Below are 12523 nucleotides of genomic sequence, written 5' to 3'. Positions count from 1 at the left end.
TGTAAAACAGAAAAAAGAATGCCAACTTCATAGTTGCTGTGATGATTAACTGAATTAATATCAGTAAAGTGTGTCAAGCAGTGAGTGCCTGCCATATTTCCCAGCACATGTATTTTCATTGTTATTTTTGTTCCAAATTACTCATGTTACAGGTGGTGTTTTCAGTTGTTGTTGTTTTTATCTTTAAATGCATCAAAGACACTTATTTAGAATTTAAATACACCTACTTTTTGGATGATAAAATTTCCAGCTCTGACAATTGTCAATCAAATAAAACCACATTTCCTTGTTGTCACTTAGAAAACAACTGAAAACAAAAACAACAAAATGCAAAAATGTGTTTAAGAATTAAAATTATTATAGTAGTGTTTTAAAATACATTATTTGGCAGGCCAAATAAGGAACTGAAATTGCTTTTATAAACCACAAAAAAGTCCTATATACATTTATGAGGACGCTATTCTTACCTGCGCTTCCACCTTTCACTCTAATAATCATTTTAGTGAAAATTAAATTTTCAAATAAGTATATATAAGAACTTTAATGATTTTATAAGTTAATGCACTAGTAGTAGTTTTATTTTCCATCAAATGTGAACAATTTTGGTGTGTGGGTACCTACTATGTAAATGAGATAGGACCCTAGGTTTTAGGACTTAAATCCTGGAGCGAGGGCAAATATAGAAAATAAAAAATATTAACACATACAAATATAGATACTAATATGTGATGTAAAATACATGAGCTAGACAGTGTAAAAAAAGAATATGTGGCCAGGGCCACTGGCTCACGCCTGTAATCTCAGGACTTTGGGAGGCCAAGGCAGGTGGATCACTTGAGCTTGGGAGTTTGAGACCAGCCTGGGCAACGTGGCAAAACCTTGTCTCTACAAAAATACAAAAGTTACCCAGTCACAGGGACATGCATCAGTCTCAGTTATTTGAGAGGCTGAGGCAGAAGAATCTCTTGAGTCTGGGAGTCAGAGGTTGCAGTAAGCTGTGATCACACCATTGCACTCCAGCCTGAGTGATGGGAGTGAAACCCTGTCTCAAAAACAAACAAAAACAGAATAACAAGGGAGGAGAGGTGTGTGGAAGAGTTGGTTTAGCCACGTTAGTCCAGGAAGGCCTCCCTATAGACACGGAAGATAAGTCAGCTTTATCTAGTAGAAGGACAATCGAAGATTTTTTTAAAAAAATCATAGGGTAAAAGGCCTGGGCATGGTTAAGAGACAAAAATGAAGGCCAGTGAGGATGAATTGTAATGGGGAAGTAGTAGAAAACAGGAGGGAAAAGATATCAGAGAGGTGGGCATCATTAAGGACATGGAGGACCTTGCAGAGCATGGTTAAATTGATCACTTTACACTGATTGCAATGGAAGCCACTGGAGAGTTCTATAAAGAGGAGCGTGCCATGCAATTTATGATATCTAAAGCTAGAAACAGCAGAACATTGCAAATCCTATGAGATCCCAGCTTATTAAAGTCCCATCTGTCAAATTCTAATATATTTATAATTTTAATGGGCACTAATCATATTTTGAAGGTATTATACATTCAGAAGTTATCTTGTAAATCATTGGGTTTTTATACCACTGACAACTTTTGGACTCAGGGGTACAGGTGTAGGGAATAAAACTTTGGTAGAAAAATCACCCCACACATTTCTAATCAGCCACTGTTCATAATTAGCTAAGCAACTATGCACATGGATACCTTCCAGCGGCTTCTCTCTCTAGGCCTGCAAGCCTCAGTGGAAGCTTGTTGCATTTATTGAGTTGTAAATTAACATCACAGTGCTTCAAGCAACAACATGTTTTTTAATTCTGTTACAATTTCAGCCCTTCTGCCTTCCCCGCTGCAATCCTCTGACAATGGAGCCAACTTACAAACTGAATGCTGAGATAGCTTTGTCAGCTTGACAAATCATGTTATATTTCTCCCCTTGTTTGGTAGAAATAAAAAGAGTCTCTTTTACTATAAAAATTAAGAAAACGAATAGTAGAAATTTTCCAAAAATTTAATCCTAATAAATTTTATATAGGCAATACTGGATCACCTCCTTTGAAAACAAGAAAAGCATTCCCACTTCAAATGTTTTAATTCCCTTAAAGTTCCATTCAATATGCTTTCTGAGAAATATCAATCGCAGTAGAAAGCAATCTTTCAAAGTGACGTATTTGGTAAGCTTTAAATGGATGACAACACTCACACCCTTACGCTGATACTACACAGGGGTAGAAACTGCCATTATAAAAGACGCAAATGTTCTTAATCCAAGTAATATCCACTGACTGGCTTATAGCATAAGACAGGGAAATCAATGGCTTTGAGCTAATTGAACATAGAAAAAAAAAAAGACAAAGGCAGCCTGCTTATAGATCATTAAATATGTCAAAAATAATAAGAGTTATGTTAAAAACAGTAACAAAGAAGCACTTAAACTTTGAAACTGAATGTGATCTATAATCTAAAAACAAATATCTCGTAACGTTAAGTCATACTAAAGAGAATCTGGATAAAGTAGAAAGTAAAGAGGGTAAGAATAATGCCTCTGTTCCTCTAATATTGAGGGGAGGATACTTAATGGTATTGTTCCTTTAAAATTACAGAAATGATTTTGTTTTGCTACAAATTCACCTTGTCATCAAGGAAAGGACAATATTACTAGATGTAGTCCAAAATATTCAACCACATGCAAAGGTAAAAAGACGGTCATGATGTTTGTACTTAATTGCTTCAACAGGTATGTCTCAAGAATTCCTTAACTACTATAGGTTGAGTATCCCTAATCCAAAAATCCAAAATCTGAAATGCTCAAAAACCTAAAACTTTTCAAGTGCCTACATGATGCCAGAAGTGGAAAATTTCATAACTGACCTCATGTGATGAGTTGCAGTCCAAACAGTCAAAACTTTGTTTCATCCAAAAATTATTTAAAACGTTGTATAAAATTGCCTTCAGGGTATATGTGTAAGGTGTATATAAAATACAAATAATTTTTTTGTTTAGACTCGAGTCCTATTTCCAAGATAGGTCGTTAAATATATACATATAGTCCCAAATTTAAAAAAAAATCTTAAATCCTAAACACTTCTGGTCCCAAGCATTTTGGGTGAGGGATACTCAACTTGTATTTATCTTTTATTATTTAATTGATTTGTTGTTTTCAGGGAACTGAAACAACAATCCATATTTTATTTTACATATTTATAGAATGGGGATAAGAATGTCTTCTCTTATGTGATGTTTAGAGGCAAGAAAAAGTTGTTTCTACAAACCGTGCTAAACACATAAATCGTAAACTAGATAATTAAAAGTAATGACAGCTGATTAAATACAACTGTGCCTTAGTTTGCATGTGCATGTGATTATTTATAGAAATTAATAGGATTTGGGGTTTTTTTGTGTCTTTGGAAACATATTTACATTATTAACTTTAAAAAAGAATTCCAAGAGAATAAATGACTCTAAGCCTACATTTTAACTTTCATAGTTGATTTCAAAGTTCTAAAACATTGCACACTTAATGTTATTTTATTTATAAAGTATAGTTATGGGAATAACTTTGCTTTACTTTCTACAGCCCAAATTTCTGAATGGAAATCTAACTCAGTGTGATATATTAAGTAGCTTTCCTTGGGAATAAACCAGTGTGGACTAGTTCTTCATTTGTTCAAGTAGGAGGAAATCCACCATGGAAACTACTATACCATAAAAGCCATGAGAAAAGGAATGTCCTAACACTGTGTCTTGCTCATGTTATTCTCTCCAGAAAATTCACTCAACTGAATTTTAAGAAAGCTAAAAGTTTATGCCTGAGAGGATTGCCACTAAATGCCTACTACTGCACAAGCATCCTTGCCCACAGTGTCATATGAGAGAGTAATCTTAAAGAACAAAACTAAAATACCGACTTTGTGCAAAACGCATGTGAGATCACTCTTATTGAAGGTTATTCTTTCTGGAAAAAAATAAATGTGGGTTTTTATAGAAACTGTACTTTCAATGAACGGTTTTGAATAAAGAAAGCAAATGAAAAGAGCACGTACCTACAGACAGTGTTATTTGATTTTAAAAAGTATTCCATATTTACCATGTTTTTTCTTATTCACATTTTTATTATTAGTCTCCCACATAGTGAGACTGGAGATTTTATATTCAGTGTATGCCATATATATATATATATATATATATATATATATATATAACATAATTTGAGATAAATAATCTCGAATGTATGCCATATATATGTATAACATAATTTCAGATAAATAATCTTGAATCAAAACAAGGATAACCGTGTAGCCTGAGAATTGGTCATTTTTCCTATGGTAAAATTAACAAGCTAAAATGATGGTTTCCTCTCTGGCAATATTTAGCAATTGGCTTTTTATTTCCATGTTTAAAATGTTGAGAGTTCATAATAAATAAAATATAATGTTCATGATTTTGTCAAGTTACACATACATTTTACAGGATTGAAAATTAAGCAGTATTACATTACAGACGTAAGACTTTAGATATATGTTTAGTTCTTTCTCTTGTTTAACAAGTTTGTATATTATTGGGTACACTTATCCAGTCTACCCAGGTCATTGCATGTTATAAACAATTTTCTACAATGTAAACTATATTAAATTGTGTATTATGTATATCCTAATTATTTTAGTGTATTAAGGTACAAATTTTAAGCTGCTGCTCAACTTATAAATGCTTTAAGTTTTCACTACTGACAACATGGAGGAATACTCCCTGATGGACTCTTGCGGTTAATACAACTAAGTCATGAATATGAGTAATATGCTACAAAATTACCAATATAACTTGGAAAACATTAAGCAGAATTGCTGAAAATGAATGTTATAATATTGGAAACAAATTATAATGAATGAGTCAGTCAGTAGGTTGATCAAATTCTGAAGAGATTCTGAAACTTAAAAAATATTAATATGTGGGTAATTCTCATCAATTATTTGCCACTAATATAATAATAATCATGTGTTATCTGTGGATCACTGATGGACCCATGACTTATATACACAGCAGTTAGGAAAAAAATAGCTTTTTCCATATTTGTTACATAATTTTAAAAATTAATAAAGGACTATTTTTCATGGAAAGTCAACACATGTTTAGTTATTCATGTTTGGAAATTTTACGTAGCTATGTAAAGTACATATGTGTCATTTTGTCCTGATTAGCATTTAATTGCAAGTCTATTTCAGTTGATATTATCACTTGACAATTATTCACATTTCTTAATTTGAGGGGTTTGAAAAATATTATGTTATTGTTCTAATCCACCAAATGAATGGATCATGTTAAAATTCTTCATTAAAGCATAAAACATTGTGAAATAACAATAATAAAATAATCACATAAATGAAAATATTACATGGGAAAATGTATACATGTAAATAGTAAACTGAACTCAGGAAATACAGAATGTGAATATATGTGTACTGAAATGAGGCAATATGTATAACAAATATTTCTGCACAAGCAACCCAAAAATTGTGGAAAGAAGACAATGAATACCTTAAAAACTGTATGCATTAGACCACTTATCTAGTCACAGTTTCTCTCCTACTTCTCTGTACATTACACAATGTTGTCCATACTCATTAAAATTTCACATCATTTTAGAACAAAACACAAGGATCACTTTTAAAATTATTCATTAGTTTCTGTCTGTGTTTTATAAGACAATCATGAAATATTTTCCACCGTAAAACTGATAAATTTTTGTCATTAATTGTAGACAAGAGGCCTAACCTAAAGAAGCATCATTCAGCTTAGTAATCATGGCATAATTTTGTAAGAGAGAAAAAATGAAGTATTAGAAAAATTATTTATTTAATAATAGAGTTACATTAACAGCACCAAAGTACCCTGACTGCCAAGGGAAATGTGCTCACATGCATTTTGGTACTAATGGATGGCATAAAAGTATTTATTTATGGCACTGATAATACAAAAAAAATTCATTTCCGTTATTTTGTGTGACCTATATTGTGTCTTCAGGAGTACATTTAATATTTTGTATAGTTAGAAGCTATAACTTATCAGATAAAACATAATTTTTAACGTCGTGGATAAAATATTCAGATATTTTCAAACAAACTATAATATGAATAATTTGAAAACTAAGAGCTTGTCTCTTTCTTTTTAGACATACACTGGTGATGCATTATTGGGTGTATTTTTAATAAAAGATGTAAATATGCCACAAAAATTAGGAAGCTCTTTATACTGGTTAAATAAACATAAGGATCAATTAAAGCTTATTAAGCTTTGGCTTGCAAACTGAAATATTCAACATTCAAAATTTTGAATCTGATATACGCATCAGGTTAACATACAATATAAGGTTGTTAAAAATTTTTAGAAATAAATATCTCCTTATCTGTGGGTCCATGCCAAATATTCAGACACATTTGATGAAGCCACCAAACACTGCCATTCCCCAACCTGTAGTTGTGAGTTGAGTTTTCAAGAATTATAAATAGAGTAATACAAGAAACTAACTGGATATAGACTCTAAACTACAGTTTAGTCTTTCAATCACCATGACTGAAACAGATTTCTTAGTTTTCACTGGGTAAATCAAATAATCTTTCCCAAAGATATAAAATAATTAAGATTTATGTTGTCATATTAACACAAAGCATTTTATTCATTTTACTTAAAAACTAATTTTCTGTCACTGAAATTTACCTGGAATAGTGTTGAGCTCCAATACCATGTTGAAGAACCTTACATTGACCTCAGTTGCCAGTTTGAGAAACACTGATCTACAGGTGCTCATGAAAAAAAAAAAAAGATAAAAATGTGGTATATATCATCATAAATTATTAAAAGTGGAGCACTTCTAATTAATATGTTTTCCTCTTATAGCCACCTTATTGCACTTTATTATTAAGGTTCTTATTTTGTTTCAAGTACACTTATTACTTTGTATATAATGTGCCTACACACATACAGAGAAGATAAGAGACAATTGACTTTCCTAGCTAGCAGTTTAACATACAGAATGACCATGGTACAGAGGTTCCCAAAGATACTTGCCTCTTGGCTTGTATCTTTTAAAAATACAATTTTATTTAAAGTATAAAGGGATTTTAACTAATTTTGTTAATTCACTATGGTGTCAGTATTCTGGTGAGAGAAATATACTGTAGGGATTCAATATAATTCTTTGATGAAGAAAATAAACCTTTGAAAAAGTGGGACAGAGTAGATATAGATATATTATTTAATAGAATAAGTTTACTAAATTATGTCATATAGTCATAGCATACCTAACTAAACATAATGTATGATTTTTGAGGAAAATAATAAAAGCAATTTTGTTAATGTCTATGTTATTCAAACAAGTCATCTTGTTATATTCCGTAAAGTATATCTATCTTAAATTATCTTTACAGTGCCTTAAAGAATTATTTTGTAAAATTGAAGGCAATACTGCATTCTATTAAAAGAAAATCCCAGTAGTAAAATCAGATGTGTTTAAATCTGGCCTTTCCACTTGCCACAGTTTTCTCACCTATAAAATAAAAACCTATAAAATTTTCTCACTTATAAAATTATATGAGATTACACATATCTCATAATTTTGTAAGGTTAAATGTGATAATAAATGCAAAAATATAACTATGCATGGCACATTGTGGCTATTCCATATTTAGCAAATATGTATCCCAATGTTCTTAGAATTATGTTTTTAATTTTGCATAGATCAATATTTTCAAAAGTTATATTAATAAAAATATTGTCATATGCAAGAGCGTAATTAGAATAATTGTCAAAATTAAAGGTATTTCTTTTTTCTTTTTCTTTTTTTTTTTTTTTTTTTTTTTTGTGACGGAGTCTCGCTCTGTCACCCAGGCTGGAGTGCAGTGGCGCAATCTCGGCTCACTGCAAGCTCCGCCTCCCGGGTTCACACCATTCTCCTGCCTCAGCCTCTCTGAGTAGCTGGGACTACAGGCGCCCGCCACCACGCCCGGCTAATTTTTTGTATTTTTAATAGAGACGGGGTTTCATCGTGGTCTCGATCTCCTGACCTCATGATCCGCCCGCCTCGGCCTCCCAAAGTGCTGGGATTACAAGCGTGAGCCACCGCGCCCGGCCCAAAGGTATTTCTTTCATCATATTCTCATTATTTCTATATATACCTCTTTTGTGCATATCCACCTAAATACAAAACCATATATAATTTCTCTGTATATTAGTCAATTTTACTTATTTTATTAATAGGGATGTATGTATTTTTAATTTTTTTGTCAGTAAACTTTGAGAAACATGATGTCACATGAAATGTGCATTCCCACTCTAAGAATCAAAAACAAAAAAAGGTTAAAATTCATTATTATTGTTTTGAGAAAGTCATTATAAAATTGATCACACACACACAAAGAACTAAATTCTAGAAAGTCTTGGGTTCTATACAGGTGAGAACGAGCTCTCAACCTTCCTATGCCTGGTAGACCTACACAGGAAGATGAATCCCAAGAAAGTGGATGAAGAGATGATAGTTGGGTTTACCAGTGCCATGTGGACTGTTGCGAGCATCTTACTAAAGTGCACATTACACCTACGTGCAATCTTTATTAGTTGTTCATCATCACGTGTGGTAGTGGTGAAGGAGGTAGGAGTGTTGAGAGGAATCTATTAATTGCATATCTTCAGCTGCAAAAAGCCTCTAATCAGGGCAAGAGAGCAAAAAGAAACTCCTTGGGCATTCTGGAATTTCACCTACAAAATACTGAGGGAGTGGCAAGAGAACTAGGAGACATTTTTCTGAAGAATTCCATGCCTCCACACAGCACAGGGCTCTAGTCCTAGAGAAGTTAGGAAAGGGACTGCTGTACTCTAAACTATTTTAGGAATAGAAATAAAAGGGCAGAACTATAGACCTAAAACTCCCACAAAAAGCCCCCCAAAAAAGGCTGGCAGTGAAGCTGTGAAAAAGCATGAGATTTCCCACATATTTGAAAGCTAGAAGTTTAACAATGAAGCAAGAAATCTTCATAGATATCTTTTCCTTATATATATCTAATTTGTTGTTAGAAAAATTAGATATACAAGAAAAAAATAACTTCAACCACTTTCTAACTCCCTATACAAAATTAATTTGAGACAGCATGTAGACAAAAACATAACACTCAGAACCATAACACTTTAGAACAATAGATTATGTATATAAACTAATATATCATTAACATAAATTAACACAGAAATAAGATGTTCTGTTTGAGGAGTTTTAGCAATTAGACATAACTATATAACCATAACCTGAATCAAACTACAAGAATTTTCATACCCTAGAAATGTCTAATCATCCAAAATCACACTTTTCTCACCAATTCTTTCCTCTTGCCCCAAAATTAAATTATTTTCTATTGCCACAGATGGGTTTTAGCTGTTCTTGTCCTTGATATCTGGCTACTTTCACTCAACATAATGTGTTTGAGATTCAATCATGTTGTTATTGAATGTATCACTAGTTTTTTTTAAATTTTTTATTGCTGAATAGCTTTCCATTTTATGAAAATACCAGAGTATTTTCATCAATGTTCTTGCTGGTGGACATGTGGGTTGTTTCTAATATTGGCTATTACAAATCAGCTTGCAAGTAAGATTCTTATTTGAATCTTTTTGTGAATGTATGTTTTTAAAAAAATAATTCATACAATCTTTAATTTGCGACTTTTTTCCCTATATAAACAATTTAATCTGAACCAGGAAATTTTTTTTCTAAGTCCTGTGGATGTACTAATATTTTAAATTGACTTATTATTTCCCATTCTCAATTGTTGCAAGAAACAGGAGAGACATGAGTAACTGTACACTTGTGAATTTTTATTAATGTTAACTAAAAAGAGAATAGTCTAGGGTAAAATGAAAAAAAAAGTCTTTATCATTGAGGAATTTTTCTTCCCATTCTATTGTATTTGTGTTAATATTTCAAATAATACATTTATCAATGTTTTTTGTAATGTACTTTGTACATTCCTAGGTAATATAATGTGTTGTGGGAGTGGTTGTTATCTCCACCTAGCCATGTAAGTATTTAACTTATTCTAAACTTTCACATAGAAAATGATTAAGATAAACAGATTACCTTAAGGGAAAGCACTTATTTGTTCATTAAACACACAACTATCGATCACCTGTACTCTCTAGGCCTTGGGAAACTCATATTTCCCAAGGATGGAAGAAAGTAAAAAATATTGAGATAAAGTTTTTTGTTTTCCTTTCTTTTGGTTTTCGTTTGCAGTTATCTAGGTTAAACTGAAGAAGGAGGAGAATGATTAAATCCTGTAGGCAGAAAGAAGAAATGGAATCCAAAGTCTAAGAGAGATTTGCACAATAAATTCAAAAACAATGGGATTAAGAATGTAAACATATTGATATGTTAGTATCATGAGATTCTCCTCCCTCAAAAGAAGTTTACACCTAAAATCTTTTTTTTCCTCCAGAGAATAAGCAGTAAAGCCACCTGGTTGAGGTGAGGCTCTGTGATAAGAACATCTCATACACATAAATTGTGTGTGTGTATGTGTGTGTGTATATATACATGTATACATATAAACACACCCATAAATATATACATATATATACAACACATATATGCACACATATATGGATACACATATATACACATGTATGTATACACACAAATATATACACACTATCTCATCACAGAGAGCATCTATATGTTCATAAACACACAAATCTATGTTTTCTGTGGTAAGATATGTATATACATTTCCTAAATAATCAAATCCACAAATCAGGGCTTTCTAAGTGTGTAATTGGCAGAAAGGTTTTACTCTTCAATACCTACCTAACTAAACAAGAATAAGACTTCACTTCTGTTTATTTGACATATAATACCAGGTTATAAAAATTCTTGCATAATGTTAGGATAATAGCTACTAAATAACAACTTTGACATTTGTGAAGCCTTTTTCCTGAAAGTCATCTTAACCATGAAAATTCAATAAGAATGTTAACTCTGATAATTTCAAACATTTCCTAAAATAAATTAATGCAAACTTTAAAAGTAATTTTGAGTATAGTTCTACTTGACTCAAAAGCTGTTATAATCAGGAGGTTTGATCAGAACATTGTCCTTGACGTGTCATCTTATTAAATCAAGTTTCAATGTTTGCTAATTGGTTGAATGAATGATGATTGATCTAGGAAATTGCATTTGGAAAGAGTTATAACTTTCCATGGGGGAAAAGAAATATACATGCATGTAATTTGTGTACCTATGGAGAATTATATACTCTGTACAGATACATATATTGATGCATTGAAGTTAATTATGTCTTAAAGTCTATGAAGAACCATAGTAAAATTAGAAATGTTTAAAAGTCTTGGTCAGCAATGCATACTATAAAATATTTACGGATAGAATGTTCTTAGGATAATTTAAACAAATTTTGAATTTACTCATCTCTAGATGATTTTTGTTTATACATTTTTTCTAGTAACTCTGCTATTTTTCTTTTTTTTTTTTTTTTTGAGACGGAGTCTCGCTCTCTCACCCAGGCTGGAGTGCAGTGGCGCGATCTCGGCTCACTGCAAGCTCCGCCTCCCGGGTTCACGCCATTCTCCTGCCTCAGCCTCTCCGAGTAGCTGGGACTACAGGCGCCCTCCACCACGCCCGGCTAATTTTTTGTATTTTTAGTAGAGACAGGGTTTCACCGTGGTCTCGATCTCCTGACCTCATGATCCACCCGCCTCGGCCTCCCAAAGTGCTGGGATTACAAGCGTGAGCCACCGCGCCCGGCCTACTCTGCTATTTTTCTAATAACTTAGACTCCAAACCTCAATGTTAATATTAGGGTAAGGTAAGAGCACTTTTACAAATGAAATTGTTTCTTCGCGGAATGTCTGAAAATACCAAGAGTACTTAAACATGAAACTGTAGAATCAGTAGAAGTAGAAAATAAAACTAGAGAGTTTTATGAAATTACAGACACTTGTAATATAGAACAACCTAGAAAATTGCAGGTGGGCAAATTCTTTTTGGATTTCCATTTTAAGAAAGAGATAAAGAAGGAGAATTGGTAAACTTAACCACACATCCTGAAAATATTCTAGACTAGATGATTAAGCAAATGATTTGAGAATACTAGAAAAGACCACTATAAATCAGTATAAATTTATTAAAATTAACATCTTAGTAAGTAATAATAAAGAATTTCTAAAATAGAAGTCATTTAAATCATGGTCACTATATTCCCAGTATAATTTCCAATTAAATATAGATAAAATCCAGTTTGTATCTACATTATCATGTGGCACTATTAGGAGACAGATTTTGGTTTAGTGTAAGGAACAGGTTTTTAAAACCTGGTGTTGTCCTGTGGAACAAATTCCTATGCTAAGCAATGAAATTCTACATTCTCGAGGCTTGGTGCAATTTGAGCTTTTTCAGATAGTATTTTTTTTTTTTTTTTGAGACGGTGTTTTGCTTTTGTTGCCCAGGCTGGAGTGCAGTGGCA

Source organism: Symphalangus syndactylus, chromosome 11 (genome assembly GCF_028878055.3).
Source record: "Symphalangus syndactylus isolate Jambi chromosome 11, NHGRI_mSymSyn1-v2.1_pri, whole genome shotgun sequence".
Lineage (NCBI taxonomy): Eukaryota > Metazoa > Chordata > Mammalia > Primates > Hylobatidae > Symphalangus > Symphalangus syndactylus.
This window is presented reverse-complemented; position numbering follows the sequence as displayed.